Source organism: Fukomys damarensis, unplaced genomic scaffold (assembly GCF_012274545.1).
Source record: "Fukomys damarensis isolate Sample0158 unplaced genomic scaffold, DMR_v1.0_HiC HiC_scaffold_10, whole genome shotgun sequence".
NCBI lineage: Eukaryota > Metazoa > Chordata > Mammalia > Rodentia > Bathyergidae > Fukomys > Fukomys damarensis.
In genome coordinates this window covers 12,342,687-12,364,857 of record NW_022900922.1, presented here as the reverse complement: position 1 = coordinate 12,364,857, position 22,171 = coordinate 12,342,687, and positions in this window count along the sequence as shown.

Sequence of the window (22,171 nt, the reverse complement as noted above, 5' to 3'; positions counted from 1 at the left end):
AGTCCCGCGCTGGGCCCAGGCAGGGGGCGCGCCCGGGATCCCGAGTCATAGAAACCACAACTCCCAGAGGTCTACGCGCGCGTTCCGTCACGCAGCAGAGGCGGAGCGCGAGGCGTACACGGAGCCAGTTATTGCCTCCCCTACCCCCACCCCCGGCGGTGGAGAGAGGAATTGTACACATGGAGCATGCGTACGCACCGGAGAACCGCTGCCCCGGAGGCCAAGGCCGGATCTGCGTTCACGGTGCATGCGCACTGCTCCGCGCACCGCGGTATCCCGGCGGCCGAGAAAGTCTCTGCGGCTTGTGGAGGGCAAGTGGGTCTTTTGGTTAGGTGATGGAGACCGGGGGACTCCCATTCAAAGCGGCGCAGAACTCGTGCGTGCCCAGTATCGCTTTCTCCCCTGCTGACGTCGGCTCGACGCTGGAGCCCTGGTGTGCGCCCAAGGCGCGGGGTGTGCGGGCTCTGCGCCAGGTTGAGTTCTCCAAGGACGCGGAAGCCGGCTGCGCGGTCCCCCCGTGGAGAGCAAGAGGCAGGGGCTGGGACTGCTGCGCAGTGTGGAATCCGGGGACAGGAATGAGAATGACCGGACTGCGCGGCGGTTCATAAAAGTTACCACAAGTTATGGGGGGAAAAAGTGCTGTGGATGTAAGGATGATATAAGGGAAATACAATGACCAACCTGCTAAATGCCTGATACACCGAGTTCACGTTCTCTAAAATCGAAGAATGAATTGTAGGAATAAAGGAGGTTAAGAGTAGGAAATATTTACTGGGAATGAAACAGCTTCCGCCTGAGAGGAACAGAAGGGGGATTCAAAAAGTCGGTTGCCCACAAGCCCAGTTATCAAAGTTTTGTAGAGTATAATCACGAGGTGAGCAGGAGGTGGGACAAAACTCTGGTCAACCAATAAGATTAGTGCCTAGATAGTATAGATCCAATGGGAAAGCAAGTCACCTAGCAAGTGTGTATGGAAAGATCAAGGACCTTTCCTGGGAGGATGCAGGAGGTCTTGGTCCCCCACCCTAGATGATTGCTACCTATTTAAAATATCAGTCATTGTTTATCCCTTGGGGAGGTAGGTAGGTATAGTTATTCCATCTTTATCTTTTTTAATTGTCTTAAGTATACAGTAGTTATATTCATCATTGGGATCTTGTACCTTTACATGACAGATCTTGGTTCTCATTTTTTCCCCATACCCCTGCCCTCCCTTCACCCCCTATTCCATCTTTATCTTGAGGTTGGCCTTCAACAAATGTGCCATTGGGCACAGTTATAATGTGTTCTTATCAGCACTAATTTCGGGCGGAACCCTGTCTGACTGCCTATAATATTTCTGTCTCACTTATCTGTCTATAATACTGTGACCCTGTGTGGTGGGAAGTGTGGGTTCTCAGAGCATCCACTTCAAACACTGGAATGTGACTGGAGAGTCCAGCAGTACCCAGGTGTCAGTACTTTAGTGTAAACAAAGCAACCCTTTGTTAAAGTTACTTTTTGAGCGTTTTGTAATGTTGGCTGTACTGTTTTTAATGTTTAAATATATTTGGTTTAATTGAATATAAGCACGGGGAGTTTATACCATTGTTTGTATTTACATAAAAAAGTTAACTCACTTGAGGCCAAAAATATTTTTTCCTTTAAAATGAATCATTATGTATGTTACCTGTTGCGAATCCAAACTCTTAACAACAATCATTTTTTTATCTACCTCTTTCTGGAATTCTTGGGAGCTACGTTTTGTTTTGGAGTCTCTCGTTAAAAAAACAAAAAACGTTGCAGGCAGATGGCAGCTGAGGCTACAGTGGTCTGAAGATTTGATGGGCTGGAGAATCCACATCCTAGATGGCTAGCTTACAGGCAGATACTCATTAAGCCTTAAGAAGCACACTGTCCATCCGTGTTGGTCTGTCAGTCACAGAGCAGCCCCCATTCACTGTGGAGTAAATACCAGGAGGCAGAGATCGATAGGAGCCACCCTGGAGGCTCAAATATAAGAAGATACTACTGTTTCTCAACAGTTTGAAGTCCATAGTGTCCCAACATACTGTCCAAGGGTCCTAAAGACAGGAAGAAACATTTTCTCTTTGGTGGGAAATACGAGATTAAAAGATCAACCATTTAAAAAAATTGATCATTGTGGCTTTTGGGCAGGTATTACCAAGATTTGCATGCCTCTTCCCCAGTCATTGTATTTCCATAAGGCAGGAAATGTATGTAATATCTACAAATTTCTTGTTAAAATATTATCTTTGGAAACTACACTAAATTCCTTTCTGCATTTAAAGAAACTGTCAAAAGAGTAATAATGGATTGTCACAGAGTATACTATTGTTATCCTAAAGAAAGGTAGTAATAATAGCCTTTGATTTCTAAACATTTTCCTTTTGTGAGTAGAGATTCAAATGAGCTGAGCGTGGTGGCGTATATCTGCAGTCCCCCTTGGGAGTCTGAGGCAGCAGGATTGCAAGCTCAAGGCCTCGCTGGGCAATTTAGCAAGACCCTGTCCCAAAAACAATTTTTTTTAAAGAGTTGGGAATGAAGCCCAGTGGTAGAGCACTTCCTCAGCATGTGTGAGGCCCTGACCTGAACAACAGCACTTCAAAAGAAGAAAACATTGAGCCCCCCTCCAAAAAAATCCTAATTTTTTCAGACTATTCATTAACAAATACTGAGCATCTACTATATGCCAGGCACTTTTGTAGTACTTTATATACATGAATGCATGAAACAGCTCCATCCTGTTAGAAGGTAAGTGTTATGAAAAACATAAAAGTAGAGCATAGTAGGGAAATTGTGAGTATGGGACTGACCTACGGAAAAATTCAGTTTTAAATAATATTTAAACAAATTTTCAAAGTTCTAATTGTAATGCCTGGCCTGAATGAGACCACAGCAAACATGCCCCAGCAAACAACAGGAAAGAGCCATGCTATTTTAAACAGAACAGATGGCCATACAGAAAATTTGGCCCTGGGCTGGGGATTTAGCTCAGAGGCATCCCACCTACCTTGCAAGTGCAAGATCCTGAGTTCAAACCCCAGTACTGCAAAACAAAAAACAAACAATTTGAGACAAGATGGCGCTGAACAGTCCAGGATTACATGCACACCTGCACTGACCATTCTTGGACCCTCAAATGTTCCATTGCAGATTCCTTAGGATTATAGCCCCCTTCTTCGAACCTATAAAAACTTAAGTTTCTTTCCCAGCTAGCTGCTGAAATCATTCAGGATCTCAGCCCTGTCTGCATCCAGACAGAATAAATTCAACCTTTCTTCTCATAAAGCCTGTGTCCAAGTGGCCTCTCGTGCCATTTGTAATACTAATGAACACTAAAGATAGGATAAACAAAACGATACAACTTGTATTAACTAATCAAAGGATTGCCGCTTCCTTTGGCACTCTTACAGGCATATATCCAAAATATTTTTAAATAACTTTAAGCAGCCTTCAAATACATGACAGTGAGAGCAACCTTGTCCTAGTAACATTCTTGCTGGGACAAAATACCCAGTACCAACCGGTTACAGGAGAAAAGGCTTATTTTAGCTCCCAGTTTGTAGAGGTTCCAGTCCATAGGTGGCTTGCTCTAAGGCAGCATGGCACAGTGGCACGGCAGAGGAGAAACAGGTCATGGTATGACAGGAAGCATGGAGACTTCTTTTTTCTTTCCCCTTTCATTCTACCCAGCTACAAGCCTGTTTGTTGGTGCCACCCACACCCCGGGTCGGTCTTCCCTTTTCAATAAGTCCATCATCTTCTATACCCAGAACTGTGCTAAACTAATTATCAAGTAACACATTATCAAGTAACACATTCATGACCCAGTTACTTTCAAAAGCCCACCTATGAGGATTTGGGAGGATATCTAGAGGTAAGCCATAGCAAAATGACATCACCTATGGATAGGGCCGGAAACTCTTCCACTTACCCCATGTCTACTAGGGCCGGAAGCTCTTCCACTTACCCGATGTCTACTAGCTCCTGGTAAACTCAGTCAATAAAGATTGTAGGAGACGTATATATAATTTTAATCTATAAATCTTTAAAACCTAGCAATGATATAATGTTCACAAACCCAAACCTGCCACTGAACAGACTTTGGGTTTTTGGGTTTTTTGTTTGTTTTGTTTTTTGGGTTTTTTGAGACAGGGTCTCCCTATGTAGTTGAGACTGACCTGGAACTCACTATGTACCCCAGGCTGGTCTCGAACTCACAGCGATCCTCCTGCCTCAGCCTCCCGAGTGCTGGGATTACAGGCGTGTGCCACTACACCCGGCAAGAATTTTCTTTTTGATACAAAATCAGCATGTGATGATGAGGGAATTTGGAAAGTATAGACCAGTGGGGGCAAACCTAGGACACACGTGCTGCAGCAGGCTATTTGTATTACTGAACGCTCTAAAAGGTTCGCCATCATTGGTATAGACTGTAAGAAGAAATTAAATCGTGCCAAATACAAATCACATATTTTCTTTAAACAAAACAAAACAAAAAAACCATACTGAGGGCTGTGGGGATTTAGCTCAGTGGCACTGCACCTGCTTTGCAAGCACAGGTCTTGAGTTTGATCCCCAGTACAAAAACAAAATACTGTAAGGAAGAATTCATACCCATGTATTTTCACCTTCTCTATAAGCATTGTCCCATTTAAGAAGTAGTTTTAGAAAACATAATTTCTTGTTTATTTATTTATTTATTTAATTCTTTCGGTACTGGGGAATGAACTCAGGACCTTGCACTTGTGAGGCATGTGGCGGCACCCCTGAGCTAAATACCCGGCCCAAGAAAATGTAGTTTTTAGTCATTTGTTCATCTGCACTATCATTTCTCATCCGGTACCCTATTACTGGATGTACAGGTTGTTTCCTTTATCTTACTAGAATAGTATTGGCTCCTGCGTCCACGGCTCTTTAACCATACTTCACACGCTGGGACACAGCACCGGACACCCACAATTTAAAGGAGGAGCGGTTTAATTTGGGTCACAGCTTTAGGGGATTCGGTGGATGGCAGGAGAGCATGACAGAGGAAAGGTGCCCAGTTTATGGCCGCCACGAAGCCCACCAGGGGAACAATACCAGACCCAAAGCAGCAAGGGACCAGATACAGACTCCAAGGTCATTCCTCCTACATAATCCAGTCAGGTCGACACTGTCCTTACCGCCAGTCTCCTTTCAAAGCATTATTTTAAAGATCTTTGTTCATTCTGTCAGTGTGTACATTCACCTTCAGTATGTACCTCTTGTCTTCCTTACCCTAGCAATAAACAAAACAAAACATTTCTTTTGAGAGCTGCAGGTGTAGCTTCGTGTCAGAGTGCCAGAATTCATGAGGCCCTGGGTTAGAGCCTCAGCACTGTAGAAAGAAAAAAGACTGTTATTCAAAAGGTAATGCATTTTTCATTAATGTGATTAAGAACTTCTATGGCTATTTGTATTCTTTTGTAAATTATCCTTGTAGTTTTTTTAAAAATCCATTTGGATGATTTTTTATATATTAAGGATATTAATCCTTTATTACTATATGTGTTGAAATATTTTGCTCAGTTTTCTTGGATTTTAATTTTATGACTTTCAGGACAAAAACCTTTATAATTTTATGAACTCAAATTATCAATGTTTAATAATTTAATTTTTTCCATAATTTAGGACCATGACATCTGATCAGCCATGACACCTAATGACGTGACATCTGATCAACAATTTTTCTTTTGTTGTTTTTTTGATTTTTTGAGACAGGGCCTCACTATGTAGTTGAAACTGACCTGGAACTCACTATGTAGCCCAAGCTGGTCTCGAACTCACAGCGATCCTCCTGCCTCAGCCTCCCAAGTGCTGGGATTACAGGCATGCGCCACCATGCCCAGCTTGATCAACAATCTTAATTTGTTTGCTTTAAGTTTTCAATGCATTTGGAATTTATTTTGGAATACAGTGCGATACAAAATTCTTCTAAACAGATTTATTTGCTTTTCTACATAGCTTAACTATTCGGATATAGTTTTTTCTATATAGTTTAATTAACAGGCCTATTATTTCCCTATTACTTTATGATGTCACCTTAATTTGTTAAAAAATTTTAAACATAATAATGTTTATTTCTGAGCTACATTTGTATAGTCATCTGTCCTTACATCAGTACCACAATACTTTAGTGATTTGTAATTGTATAATATTTGCTAATCCAGAGGGTGATTCTTTCCCTCAGTACTCTTATTTCTTAACAACATATTATTTCTTTTTTTGGTACTTTGGGTCGAACTCAGGTCCTTGTGCTTGCGAGGCAGGTGGTGGCACCACTGAGCTAAATCCCTGGCCCGCAACACATAATTGCCAATGGATTTTACAATCATTATTCATAGTTATTTCACTTCCCCTAAAATTTTTTGTTAATACAAAACTAACACATGCTCATCATAATAAATACAAGTAATACTAATGTAAATAATTAATGTTTGCATCTTCTTTAGTCCACCCTGATCTTTCTCTCCAGATTTAACCATTACTTTATATATTTCTTCATATATATATCTAGATATAGAACATATATCTATATCCAGATATAGATATATATATATATATATAGAGAGAGAGAGAGAGAGAACCAAAAAATGTATACACACGTGTACCCAAATGTATATATATACAGTTTGCTGTACTTGTAAATGTTTGGAAGCTAATGGTCACCATTTTGAGCATCTCTTGTAACTGCAGAGCCCAAAGGTAACATGCATTAATCTCATGATGTCGCAATAAATTTAGTATTAAAATATTTATACAAGTTTTTTCCTGACATCTATCTGTCTAGTCTGAAATCTCCCAAACGTTTTTCTTTTCCAATGATGCAAAGGGAGGAGTACCTCTCCTTTTAATCTCCATAAATACAATCTGTGCCCTTAACCTACATGACTGCGGAAGAGCCAGTCCTTCACTCCCTGCTCTCAGCGTTCCAGGAATGTTGGTTTTTCCCCAAATTCGCTGCCACTCCTACTTCCCTCCTCTGGTCCAGACTGCTGCACTAGTCTCTCCTGTCATTCGTCTCAGTCACACCACCTCTTCAGCCCATAGCACCAGTGTCTTCTGTTTTGACCCTAAAATGGGTGTACTGAGGTATGATCAGAAAATATGGTGAATGCTTAAAATTTTAGAAAGTTATTACAGTAAACGCCAGGTGTGGTGGTGCACACCTGTAATCCCAGCACTCAGGAGGCCGAGGCAGGAGGATCACTGTGAGTTCAAGACTCACCTGGGCTACCTAGTGAGGTCCAGCTTAATTTCAACTACATAGTGAGACCCTGTCTCAAAACAAACAAAAAATTATACTACTGGTTTGAAAAGAGGTTAACTATGAATAAATGCAAACAAAACAAAAAAGTCATTACAGTAAAAGACACCTTGTAGTATTCTTTTTATCCTCAAATCACAGTGAGGGCATGGCTGTCATGTGTAACAAACCACGAAGGATTTAGCTTTAATAGAACACAGAAAGGAAAATTTAAAACTAGATATAAAGTCAATTTCTCCTAGAATCCACCAGCAGAGTTTCCCTGCGGAAGTCTCTCTCTTGTCATAGGTCCCTGACGTTCTATTCCAGGGTTTCAGCCATTCTTTGTCTCAGGTACACAGAACCCTAGCAGTATGCATTATTTAAAAGATTACTTGTTCTTTTTTAGCCGATCGTTGCATTCTTTTAAGCGCCTATGATGTGACTATCGGCGAATCTTTGCAGAAGGCAACCTTTCACACTAGCAGATGGAATTCTGAACACTTCAGTCTGAAGCATTTGACGCTTGTGTTTTGATTACACTGCCGGCTCAGGGCTTCTCGGAGAAAAGCTGGAAAATAGACACTGCTCAGTTATCTACAAAAATGTGTCCAAGGAAGAGGAGGTGGTGTGACAAGATTAGAGGCAGTGGTGAGAAGAATGTGGGGTTGGGGGGTAGAGATGTAGTCCTGGCAGGACGTGATAGAAATGGTAATTTTGGCTTTACTCTGAGAGGAATGAGAAATAGGCACTTGGTGGGTTTCCAGCAGAAGGGTGACGTGATCTGACCTACATTTTATTTTACTTTATTATTTTGGTACCAGGGATCAAACCCAGGACCTTGCACTTGCAAGTCAGGCACAGTGCCTCCGAGCTACATCCCTGGCCCCTGGCCTACATTTTAGCAGGTTCACTCATAGGGTGAGGAGAATCCACCAGATGGAGTCTCGGTTATGCAGTGAGACCAGCTGTAGCGGTAAGGGCCAAGCAGATGATGCAGGCCAGGTCCTGTTTAGGGCTTGGCGGTCACATGAGGTGCTACAGAGAGTGACAGCTGAGGACTCTTATCCTCTCCTTGGGACTTGCTCTTGGCTGAAGGTTGCTGCTTTACCCCAGGGTATAGTCCTCTTCCCGGAGGCACCCTGCAACCAATGACTAGTTAAACTGGGGGTAAAAAGATTTGAAATCACTCTGAAGAGCTGCCCCATGGCCTCTGTGGCCACCACCACAGATGCCCAGTCATTACCAGGTCTACCAGGCTGTTGTGTGGAGCCCTGTGCCCCTCTGACCACATACCCTGTTATGTTTTCCCAATTCACTTTGCTCCAGAGCCACCTTGACCTCTTCACCTTCTCCTGAGCAGGACAGATACCTTGTTGCCCCAGGGCTTTGTTTCTATGTTCTTTCAGATGGTATCAATTACTATTTCGGCAGAAACTTCCCCCTCTTTTGTTTTGTTTTGTTTTGTTTTGTTTTGTTTGTTTGTTTTTTGAGACAGGGTCTCACTATGTAGTTGAGACTTGCTCCAGAGCCACCTTGACCTCTTCACCTTCTCCTGAGCAGGACAGATACCTTGTTGCCCCAGGGCTTTGTTTCTATGTTCTTTCAGATGGTATCAATTACTATTTCGGCAGAAACTTCCCCCTCTTTTGTTTTGTTTTGTTTTGTTTTGTTTTGTTTGTTTGTTTTTTGAGACAGGGTCTCACTATGTAGTTGAGACTGACCTGGAACTCACTATATGTAGCCCAGGCTGGTCACCAGGTCTACCAGGCTGTTGTGTGGAGCCCTGTGCCCCTCTGACCACATACCCTGTTATGTTTTCCCAATTCACTTTGCTCCAGAGCCACCTTGACCTCTTCACCTTCTCCTGAGCAGGACAGATACCTTGTTGCCCCAGGGCTTTGTTTCTATGTTCTTTCAGATGGTATCAATTACTATTTCGGCAGAAACTTCCCCCTCTTTTGTTTTGTTTTGTTTTGTTTTGTTTTGTTTGTTTGTTTTTTGAGACAGGGTCTCACTATGTAGTTGAGACTGACCTGGAACTCACTATGTAGCCCAGGTTGGCCTTGACCTCACAGCGATCCTCCTGCCTCAGCCTCCCGAGTGCTGGGATTACAGGCGTGCGCCACCGCGCCTGGCTTTCCCCCTCCATTTTGTGCAGGCGTGTATTCCAGAACCTGGAGCAGGGACTGAAACTCTATAGGTGTTTCCTAAATAGCTACTGACTGAATATATGAATGAGTGAACTTGAGAACACTTCCCAAGTTGATTGTAGTGAACTCACGGGGTGAGGTGGCCCACGGATAGTCTGTAGAGCAAAGATGAACAGAGACGCCAATGCTTGGGCGCAAGGAGGAGAAGAATCGGTGAAGGGCACGAAAATGGAGCCAGAATATAGGAAGAGGATTGGAGAAGGTGTCATCAATGATAAGAACCACGGGGCGGGGTGAGAGAGCAGGCAGCTGCAGCACATGAGCGGGAAGAAGACAGGAAGACATCTACAGATTGGATGCCGGAGTACGCAGGGCAAAGGGACAATACTGTGAGCGGAGGAGTGAATCAGAAGTAATCGCATGGAGGACAACCCTCTTTCCGGGTCCCCTTCTGTCTCTCGTAGGTAGAAGCCATCTCTCGGTGAGTATTTCCGCAACAAAAAAGAAGTAACGACATGAAAACGGTACCTGTTATCGGGAGAAGGTTCCCCATGGAGTCAGGGAAGGGGGAGCAAGGGAGCTAGAGGAGGCTCAGACCAACGCAGTGTGTCTCCCAAAGCAGGGAGGGAGCAAAGCCCGACTGGACGTCAAGTGACGACAGTCGTGTAATGCATCACCTCCGTCAAGATTCTGATAGAGAGAGAGCTGGACAAAACGCAAACTAGGCAGGCATGCCAAGGCAACGGGGATTTTCTGCAAACCAAGACACACTCTTGGTCATCCTCTCTATGCTTCAAGTTTTCTGGGCAAGTCATTCATTAAAAAAAAAAAAAAAAAAAAAATTTTTTTTTTTGGTACCGGGGATTGAACTCGGGTCCTTGCGTTTGTGAGGCGGGCCACCGAACCGCTGAGCTAAATCCCCAGCCCCATTTACAGTTTTTTATGTGTTAGGATTGTACTCACCCTGGGGAACTGGTGCATATACGTATCACATTCTGATCCTTTTACTTCCCCGTCCTCTTCCAACCCTCCTTCTTCTATCTCCGGATCCCCTTCCCATCTCCGTGTGTCTAATCTATTTTTTATTTTGTTCTTTAAATTATTGCATTGTGGGTTTCTCTTAAAAGAAAAACCATGTACTTTTTTGTTTTGTTTTTGGTACCAGGGGTTGAACTTGGGTCCTTATGCTTGTGAGGCAGGCAGCAGAACCACTGAGCTAAATCCCCAGCCCTGAACCATGTGTCTGATTTATTTCACTTAGCATTGTTGTCTCAAGGTGCATACTTAGCGGCTAGTTCTGACAGTAGGTGGCAGTAAAAAACTTGCCTCTTTTTCCTGTTACTTATTGTTTTGGAGGAATTGGATGGCAACTAAGATCGGTAAAGGTTAGCCACAGGCATAAGCTCAAAGGAGGCGATTTCAACTTCGATTTTACCTTAGGAAAATGCATATTGTACATTTTAAAGAAAAGAAGTATGTGTACTGCTCCTCAAAGAGAATGATTCTTTAGTAATTATAAAATATGCTGATTGTGCTGTATTTTCAGAGTCATTTGCCTTTAAATTGATGCGATTCTGTCCTAATACAGAATAATTTCTATTAATTTTATCAGTGCTGTTTCAGCACATGTACTGCTATACGTACACATTTCTTATTTGTATGTATACATTTCAGTCAAGTCCAGATTCAATAGTTGAGTTGTTCAGAGGGCTCTCCAGTCATGGCTACATAAATTGAATCATTGACACCTCTTCCTCCCCAGCAGCCTTCTCCCGTGTGGCTCACAGTGACTGGAAGGTCCTACCTCAGTATTTTCTACATCTGACTGGCAGCCACTGACTGACCCACAGCCCTCCTCACGGGGCCAGTAGTGGCAGGCAGGAGGACTACATGCCTGTTTCTCTGAGCTGTGCCCCAGGGACTCAACTTCAGTAAGACTGCCACACCTAATGGTAGATGTAGATGCCAACCAAACCTGAGGGTGACCGGTGGCTAGTGTGAAGGAATTCAGATGAAGTGTATTAAGATCAAACCGGGCTGGGGCTGGGGATGTAACTCAGCGGTTCGGTGGCCTGCCTTGCAAGCGCAAGGACCCGAGTTCAATCCCCGGCACCCCCCCCCAAAAAAAGATCAAACAGGGTAATCAGAAGGAACAGGAATAATACAGACGGTATCAAGGAAGAAGGCAGCCATGATTCTGTGCTATGCTTTACATCTAAAATGTCAAATAAATACATAAATTCCCCTTCAAAGTTGAAAGTGTTCCGAAGGGGGCTGCTGGAAGGTGTTTGAATCATGGGGGTGCAGTACTCATCAGTGCTGTTAGGAGGTCTGGCCTGGATGGAAGCAGGTCAGTGGGCTGCCATCTAGAAGGGTGTACTCACATCCCAGGCTCTTCCCCGCTCTCTGCTTCCTGGCTGCCACGGGTGTGAACAGCCTCTCGCTGCCAGGCCCTTCTACCCTGGTACTTCCGCCGTGGAGCCAGCCAGCATGAACTGAAAGCCCCAAGTCATGAGCCAAATTAAACCTCTTTTCCTTTAAACTGTGGGTGTCAGGTATTTTGTCCCGGAAATAGAGAACCTGACTAATACACGCTGGGAAGCAAAACACTCGGCAATTGTCAACACACTGAAGTACTCTGCTCTGTCGATACATAGTCAGAGGGGCTTCTGTGCTCCACAGTGCTGTTGTTTTGTTGTTGATGATGATGATGACAGTAAAGGGGAAAAAATGAGAACCAAGACCTGTCAGGTAAACTCACAAGATCCCAATGATGAATGTAACTGTACTGTATACCTAAAAGGTACCAATAGACTCAATGAGGAAAAAAAACTAAAGGCTACCAGGTGGACTGGACACCCCTGTAATCCCAGCTACTTGGGAGGTAGAAGCAGGGGTACTGCAAGCTTGACCCCAGCCTGGGCAATCTAGTGAGATCTTGTCTCAAAATTTATTTCATTTACTTTTTTTTTTTTTTTTTTTATTTTTTTCTTTTTTTTTTTTTTTTTTTTGGTACCAGGGATTGAACTTGAGACCTTCTGCTTGTGAAGCAGGTGGCCGCACCATTGAGCTAAATCCCCGGCCCCAAAATTAAAAAAACAAAACAAAACAAAAAACTTTTCTTAAAAAAGGGCTGTGGATGTAGATCAGTGACAGAGCACCCATGGTTTTGATCCCTAGTACCACACACACACCCCATAACATACAAGAAATAAAATGTCCTAGTGAGCAAGTTTTATTTTTTTCATTGAGTTTATTGGTACATTTTAGGTATACAGTACCGTTACGTTCATCATGGGGATCTTGTACCTTTACATGACAGGTCTTGGTTCTCATTTTCTCCCTATACCCCTGCCCTCCCTCCACCCCCTCTGTCCTCCCCTATTTACAGAGTCTTTGTTTCCATTTTTTCCTTTTCTAATGAGCAAGTTTTAAAATCTAACATTTGGACTCTTTCTCATTTATCATTGTTCTTAATTGGCTTTAATCACTACAGTCTAACTCTAAGTATGCATTAAACTGTAGGAGAGAGTCCAGACTTTCCCACTTTTGCTTATTTGAAGACTTTCTAAATAGACTTGTTTCTTTCTTTTGGATACCAGGGGTCAAAGTTAGGACCTTGCACTGGTGAGGCAAGCGGGAGGCACCACTGAGCTAAATCCTGGTTTTGGTTTGGCGGGGGTGGGGTGGTACTGAGAATCAAACTCGGGACCTTGAGCTGGTAAGGCAGGCGGGGGAACTGCTGAGCTAAATCCCCAGGCCCCGAAAGACTGTTTCTTAATATTCCTTTTAACTATATCATCTACAACATAAGACATGTCTCATTCTTCACAACCACACATTTCCTAAAGCAGAAAACCCTATCACTTAATCTTCTTAGAGTGATTTGGGTTATGTCTCCTCTCCTCTGATTTTTTATTTCCTTCCTCCTCGCTCATTCTGCTCCTTCAGATGTGTTAGGAAGTTTGGTTTTAGGAGATCAAAGAAGAAGCAAAATAAGTTTCTCCTCTATGTTTATCTTTTGTTTAAGTTTAAAATCAATATTATTTTTATATTTGCCCAAGATACATCATTAAAATTACTTCAAAGCTTTTAGACTAAATGTGTGCAGAGAAATCTTGTTCTGAATTGCAAAGAAAATTAATTTCAAATGTTGGCAGAGAGGATGACATTAGATTTTCAAAATGATGTTACATTAATGCAGCAAGAATATCTTAGAGCCATTCTGAGTCATAGGATAGGATGATATTTTGATCTTAAGAGATAAAAGGGCAATTCCAAGTAGCTAATTATGCATATGGTTCATTATCCATGTTGGTAAAAGTATTAGGATGTTTCCTCTATGAGATCAGGGCCAGATTTCACTCTTCACTCTATTAAACAGTTTTTCCTTCTGATTTATACACAACAAGGTAAGTATCTCTTTTCCCTGATAGACTGATGTTGGGGAGCAAGTACTATAATGATCTTCTGAGGTGATATAATGGAATACCCTAACGACCTCGTCTGATCTTAATAAGTGGAAACAGGATTTCACATGACATCAAAAGATCTGGTTTGCATTCTAACTTTGACATTTACTAAAACTATGACCTGGGTAAGCTACTTAACGCCTCTGACCTTTAGTTTCCTTGTCCACAGAATGTGAAAAACAATGACAGCCTCATAGGATCTTAAAAATAAACAAATCCAATGCTGTACATAGAAATACTTGGTACTAACAGCTGATTAGAAAATGTTAGTCTCCTCTTCTCTATGAGGCTAGAGGAATGAAGAGGTAAAGGGTGGATTCTCCAGCTACTGTAGCATGAGAACAATACCTAGACTCGGGTCAAAACTCAGGTTTCATTCCTGCTCGTGTGTCTGATGAAGAAGCGACAGTTACTGCCCAGGAGACATCCTTCTTATGGCACAGGCAGAAGCAGGGGAAAGTTGAGCAAAAACACATGAGGTCTCTTCCAGCGCAGATGAGAGCTGGGTGACATTGATTCTACCCACAGGCCATGAATAACAGCAGGTGGTACAATGAAATAAAAGCCACCGGCAGTGAGAGGAGCTGCAGTCACATGGCAAAGGGCACAGACACAGGGGTGAGGACTGGAAGCAACCTGTAGTCTGTCTGAGAAGCAGACATGGCCCCTGGATGTAACAGTCAGGCACTGGGCCCTGTCCAGCTCAGCCTATTAAAATGAAGAAGGTGGGGAGAGGAGGGAGGTGTGTGTTGGAATGGGTGGGGCTGGGGTGAAGGGTTTGCCATTTCATGTTTGCAAAGCCTGGGACAGAGAGGCCAGTGAGGGTTGACATAGTATCATGCCCTGTTGGGCAGGATGGATGATGACAATGGACTGACTTCCCTGCTGTAAGATGTGTGTCACCTGATGGGTACAGTTAGGTGGCGGGACCTTTAGCTCTCTGAGGGTCAGTGAACTGCCAGTGAGTAGACACATAGATGCCTTTCCTTTTGGTTTGGCCTCAGGGAGGATTTTAAGGTCTCCCTAATTCCTAGGTTTGTGCAGGAGGATCTCTGATGTGATTCCAGGGAAGACACGAACTTCTGGACACGTGGACGTGGCCACTTTGGGGACAGGAGGCGCGTCCAGCTGGAGGGAAAGAGCCACCTCCCCTGCTGTACCTGGGTGTTCCTGCAGCTGCTACCAGGAGACAATGTGCCAATGAGGCCCGGGTCACAGGAAACCTGGTGCTATGGAACCCAGGGGATGTGGGAAGGCGGAGTGGGCCTTGGCATGAGAGGCGAGACGGTGAAGGAAGACTGAACCTGAGCAGCAGCTCCTATGAGAGAAAGGTCACATGCTCTCCTGAGGCTTCCAGCCTTGGTGACCCCACAGGGACTGTTATGGCTCGTGTCTAGATGTCCCCCAGAGCCTCATGTGGTCACAGGTGGCGTTTTCAGAGGTGGCTGAATCTAGAGGGCGTGATGACGAAACTAATACACTGCTCTATTCCCAGTAGCCTGGTTAAGATGAAAGGGGCAGAAAGACTCTGTTAAGTTTTCCTCGTTGTTTTGCTACCTCTTATATGCCACGAAGTGTTGCTCCTCTGCCTTGGAGCCAGCCGATTATGGACTGAAACCTCGACAGACTGTGAGCTAAAGAAACCCTTTCTCTCTCTAACTTTGAGCGTTAGGTAATGAGAGAAAAGTAAAGACAGGGACTGAGACACTGCTGTGGATGTGAGCCTCAACCGGCGTGAGGAGCTTGAAGCCGTAGGCAGGCACTTGACAAGGGAGAGCAATGAGGAGAAGGGATGTTCGGGTAGGGAGAAGCAGAGGATCAGTGTGCTAAAAGGCTATGGAGAGGGTGAGGGAGAAAGGTGAATAGCACTGTGGTGATCCCCAGGCTGGAGTGCAAGGGCTGGTGAATTTGTGACTTCAGAAGGGATCCAGAACTTGTGCCTTAATTTACCGTACAGCCTTGGGGTGATTATGTATTTGTGGCTCAGAATTGACTTCACAGCACCTTGATTGTCTTTGTCCTTCGGTCCTCACTGTGGTTGGAAGCCCATTTTGCGATGACACCTTCCTCTCTCTGAATCCCCACCCCATTCCCCCGCTTGGTGATCAGCCTGGGGCAGGCAAGTGAGCGTACAGCTCTTCTCATACAGTCCTAGGTGATCATCGTATCTCCCCACGTCATTCTAGTGAGATGTTATAATTAGTTAAACATTTTGCCAAAATGTTTTTTGTGGGGGTACTGAGGATGGGGCCTTCACACTGAGTTTTATATCGTTATTCTCTTTTTTTTTGAGGCAGAGCCTTGCTAAATAACTGTTGCCAAACCGGGGCTTGAAAGTGTGAGGCTCCTGCCTCAGCCTCTCAGAGTGCTGTGATCACAGGCACGTACACCATGCCCTGCTAAAAATATGCTGCTTTTTAAAGTTAATTCAGCAAAGGGTTCTGCTGTTCCTGCTGGGCCCAGACATAGAGGAAGGCCCTGGACTCCAGTGGAGAAAGGACAGACATGGTGCTGGGCTGCGTATGGGGAATGGGCATCATCCGTGGTACGGAAGTAGGCAAAACAGATAAAGGTGGAGCTACCCAGAAGCAGGGCCCCCAAAGCACCCCAGAGCTCGGCCCACACACGCAAAAGTCCCTGTTCCAGCAGGCACTAACTTTGTCATGGTTGTTAAGACAAATACGATGAAACCTGCAGCTATAGTGGAGTTCTTTGTTCCCTCTCCCTCAGGCTCATCCACCATAGTGAATTTAGGATTTGTCCTCTGTTCTGTGTCTTTATACTGCTTTCTTTTGTTTTGTTTTGAGGTATTCAGGAGTGCTTTACCACTGAGCTACATCGAGCCATTGTTATTTTAATTTTGAGATGGGGTCTCACTCAGTTGCCCAGGCCAGACTAGAACTTGTGATCCTCCTGCCTTAATTTTCAGAGGAGCTGGAACTGGGTGCGTGCACTATAACACACCCACCTTCTCTTGCTGAAGTGCCTAGGCTGAGCAGTCGGTCCAGCTCTGATGCAAACTTCCCTTCTCCTCTGGCTTAGGCACAGTGGAAGGATGCTCCTGTCCCCTGCCACTCACTTTCCCCTTGCAGTTTATCCTAAAAAGAGCTTACACTGTGGTTGAGAAAATGGGCTTTGAAGTCACATTCCCAGGGTTCAACTCCCTGCTCCTCCATTTACTGATAGGGCAACTAGGAACTCAAACCAGTGACTTGACTGACCAGCCACAGCAGGCTGTTGAATTTTCAAGGTCTTTATAGCCTGTTGACGTTGGCATCTTGATTTTCTTTTTGAGATAGGGTCTCACTATGTAGTTCAGACTGGCCTTGAACCCACTATGTAGCCCAGACTCGAACTGTTGGTGATCCTCCTGCCTCAGCCTCTTGAGCACTGGTATTTCAGGCGTGTGCCACCACTCACAGCTTGATGTTGGCACCTTGAGATTGCCCTTGGTGGGAGCATTTACTCCACGGTGACCGGTTAGTGCTGCAGATTAGTGCCTGCCCCTTTCTGAATCCAATATGACCATCTGCCAGCACATCACAGCTCAGTTCCTTATCTATACAATGGTAGCAACTATAGTGTGTGCCTCACAGGGAATTCTGCGAGAGCTAAGTGCGATATATTTCACTGTGCATAGTGAGTGCTTAGGAGCATGGGCCACTCTTGGTACCTCTCTCCCATTTCCCATTGTCCAGTGCCTTCCTGCCTCATATGCCCTTTTTCTGCCACAACTTCAAACACAGGAGCAGCCAAATCTAGCACATGAATTCATAATAAAAATTTTAAAAAATCACTTAGTTGATTAGGGCCTTAAAATAATCTGCTCCGAACTGATAGGAAATGTGGCTTTAATATTGTATGAGGTAGACCATGATGACACATATTATAAAATTCGTATTATTCTAAATCTAGGACTGATTGCCTTCATTGTACATATTTCATCTGGTTGGATGCTTAAGGAATTTCTTCTTTGAAATTCCTATTTTTCTTCTCCCAATTAAAGCTAAGACTGTAAAGATAGATTATTACAGTATTTAGTGGTTCAGTAAACAAATATGTGCTTAAAAATGTAAATAGCTGTGTTGAAGTAAAACATGTGCCAAAAATTCACATTAATTATATGCAAGTTAATAAAGACTTTGGTGGGCAAATAAACTCTCAGTGATATATTGCTGTAATGTGGGTGCTAAAAATACAGTATCTAATATAAATATGACTCAGTGTGATCACAAATGAATTAATCAGTTATATGTGTTTAAATAGAAATATACTGGTAGAGTTTAAGCTCAAAGTGCTCGTAGATGAGTCCATTTAGTCTCTAAGGTTTGTGGGGCTTTATTTTCTAATACACACACAGTGGACCCTTGACTCATGAACTCAATTTGTTCCCGAGGGCTGGTTGGTCGTCACATTGGTCAATTGAAGACTCAGGCTCCTCTACCCAGCCTTCAAAATCTCTCTCCTGTACACACGCAGATCTCAGTGTCCTTAGAGAGACGCTGACCCAGGATTTCTCAATTTACCCCACACAGGAAAGGATGTTGTAAGGTTCCTTCCAGAACACTTCAAGGGTTAAATCTGTATCTGCGACCATCTGTAAGTACAAGTGGCCAGCATCAAGACTCTGATTGTTAAGTTGAAACTAAAATTTGGGTTGTAACCCAAGTTGTTCATACGTCAGTCTGGTCCTAACTCGAGGGTCCTTGTATTCACAATTAGTAGAATATGTATAGCCCCAAGTAAGTTTATCCGCATTTAAACAACAGGAAGTGAAGATGTCACTAACACATCGCTGATCACACAGACATCACAGATCTGCAGCTGGGGTGACTTGATCCCCGAGAACCCTTCCATCATAATGCTTAGGAGTCACCTCTGTAAAGGCTCGCAGGCCTCAGCAACAAGTGACAGATGCTTGGACGGTGCTTACAAAATACCAACATTGAAGACTGTGTGATTGCCTGTAGCCTCTGCTGACAGAAAGATGCTCTGTTGGCCTCTGGGAACTCTCTATGGCTGCAGCAAAGCTTTCCCTGTTGGGTCTGAGCTCATCGACAAATCTTAGGGTAATAAGAGTGGGTGCTGCCTCCTCCTCAGGCAGAGGATACCCCCAGAGGATGCAAGGCTGCCTCCTGGAGAAGGGCTTCTCTCCTTCTCTTCTCTTGTTTCTTCAGGTCCCTGGAGTTGGTTTCCAGAGTCCCCTACAGCCAGTTCCAACCTATGCTCAGGTAGCTCTTTTGTCCCCACTCTTCCCACTGAGGCCATCTGGGAAGCAGTGGCTGTCACCCTGGCTGAGGATCTGCTACGTTCTGACCACAGCTCACCTCCTGTTCTACTCGTGAGGCTCCTGCCCTGAAGTTCCCAGGATGACACTCGCTGGCCCACTGCATGGCCAGTTTGTGGGACTGGGCTTCTCCACCCCTAGTTCATTTCTGGTGCATTCCAGTTCTTACTCATCACATGACTCCAGGTCCATCACAAGCCCTGGGCCTGGCTCTGTGACCCTGTGCAGCGGTGATGTCCCAGGTACCTGAAGCTTCATTGAGGTGCTCCTTGTTTCTGAGTCCCCTGCCCCATCATGGCTGCCAACCTGCCATATCTTGTGCCACAGCATCCCAGACACCCGCAGCCTCCTGTTCAGTGCTCACTCTTTCCGTCTGAACCCTGGTGTCAGCCCTTTTTCTGCATCTCCACGGGCAGCATTTCAAAGTGGTTAGGAGCCACGGTCTGGCACAAGACTGCCTGTGTGCCAGCTTTGCCTGTCACTGCTTATGTGTCAGTGCAGCCATGTGCTCTCCTTGTGCCTCATTTTATCTCACCCTCTCTGCAGTTGGTTTGTTTGTTTTTCGCACCGGGGATTGAACTCGGGTCCTAGTGCTTGTGAGGCAGGCAGCAGAACACTGCGCTAAATCCCTAGCCCCTCTACAGTTGGTTGCATCCCAGGCCCACAGGTTGTTCAGAGGATATGGAGTGTTCAGAGGGAGGCCTAGGGCCTGGTAAGCTCTGTGTGAAGATGTGATGGTTGTGTTAGTTTGCCAGGGCCTCTGGAACAAAGTCTCACAGACTGTGAGGCTGAAACCATGGAGTGGTTTCTCTCCAGTCTGCAAGGCTGGAAGTACAAGATCAAGGTGCCAGCAGGGTTGACTCCTTCTCTTCTTGGCCTATACTTGGCGACTTTTTGGTGTCCTCATGTGGTCATTCCTTTGTGTGGGTCTCTGTCCTAATCTCTGCTTCAAATAAGGACACCAGTCAGACTGGAGTATGCTCCATTTGACCTTATTTTAAATTAACGATCTCTTTGAAGGCTTTATTCTCCTATTTCCCTCTCCTTCCTTCCTTCCTTCCTTCCTTGCTTGTTTGCTGGGCATTGAACCCAGGGCCTTCTGTGTGCTAAGCATGTACTCTACCGCTGTGTTATACGCTCAGCCCAAGGTCCTGTTTTCAGATACGGTCATCTTATGAGACATCGAGGGTTAGAACATCAACATGCGAATTGGGGAAGGGAAAAATTTAGCTCCTGTCGAGGACCAGAGGAGAATTCAGGCCTAATTGGTTTCCTCTGCGAGCACAAAGGAGCCTGGCTGCACTCAAGGGTGATTGCTTATTAGGGAAACATTAAGACAGCTAGGTTAAATTGTTTACCCGAGAATGTACTAATGGATATTGGAAAGCAGATGAATTTTGTGTTACTTTGATTGAGTGTGCCAGTGATTGGGTGAATAAAATCGAGGTGAGGCAAAGGCTCAGGGCTCCTATGCCTGCTAGAGGTCCAAGACCCTTGGCTGTCCAGAATGTTAAGTGACTCTGTGTCTCTGTTATTCACCCCTGGGTCAGGGGGGAAAAAAAGTTGCGGCCCTGGGTTCCCGAGCAAGGCTGGCAAGTGAGGCTGGTGGGGTGAACTAGCTACAACTAGCATCCCAGGGTGAGGCTGGGGACCTGGGGTCGCCTACACATAACTATAAGCAAATGATCTGTGCCCGGACACTAGAGATCCTGCAAGGACAGTGTCTGTGTCCCCCAAAGGCATATGTGGAACTCCAACCCTCCAACCCCACCATGATGGGAGAGGTGGACTCTTGGGGAGGTGATTAGGATCAGGTGGGATTGGTGCCCCTAGAAGGGTCCTGAGGAAATCTGTTTCTCTGCTCGCCAACAGGTGAGGACACAGTGAGAAGAGGCCCACGTGCAGCTCAGAAGGGGGCCCTCACCAGAGCCCGACTGTACTGGCACTCGATCCCAGCTTTCTGGCTTCCGGAAATAGGAGAAATCAATGTTTGCTTGTTTGCTGTTTATAAACCACCCAGACCATGGCAATTTATCCCAAAAGCCTGAACTGGCTAAGACAGCCCTCCTCTGAGTCCCTCTGCCCGGACCTGGAGACAGCCTAGAGCCACCTCTCCCCAGTCTCAGACAGGACAGCAGCTGGGCATGACAGCCACCCCTCACGCCCTGCCCTTCTATGTTTCTGCGGGCTGGCACGGTGGAGTGGGGGCCCAGCCTGTGGTCCCTCAAGGCAGCATGTGTTCAAAACTGTCAGTGTGGATAAGAAGGTAACAGATGGAAAGTGGCTCACTGAAAAAAGACAACATTTCTGAGTCAAGACCTGGTCAGCAGAGACATGCAGTGGTCCCCTCCTAGACCCTGATAAATACTTCGACTTCCATGAAACTACTATGATCATTGTCTCTGAAAACAGCAACTATAAGGTTTTCAAACTTGTAAGTATAGGCTTAACCCTGACCTGTGCTGCTGATCAGGGTAACTTGGGGACCCAAAGTCCCCCAGAGAGGAGATGGAGACCTTGATTCACTGGACCCATGGGCTAGGTTGTAGGCTTGCTGACGTATGGGCCAGTGAGAGGCATATAAAAAGTTTTGTTAGGCAGAATTTCCAAGTACACACTCGGAAGAGTGCGGGCCCTTGTGTGAGAGGCACATTAGAGGGTAGGGGGTTTTTATGTGGTCTTCGGGATCCTGAAGAGAACTGAGCAAGGAGATGTATACTTGCTGTCTGTCGGGCTACCCATGTGGAGGCCTGGGTTACAATGTAAACCACTTACTTGTGTTTGAAGTTGAGACCTGCTGCCCACCGATACTGCTGCTTCCTGGAGGATGGAGGTCTGTGGGGGGAAGCGCAATTTACAGGTGAAAAGCACAGGCCCAGAGCCCTATTTACGGTTTATTGGGTCTTTAACCATTTCTTGGAGTGAGTTTCCTGGAAGGGAAAAAGGCTCAAGTAACTTTCATGGGGTGACGCTGCATCTTTTCTCC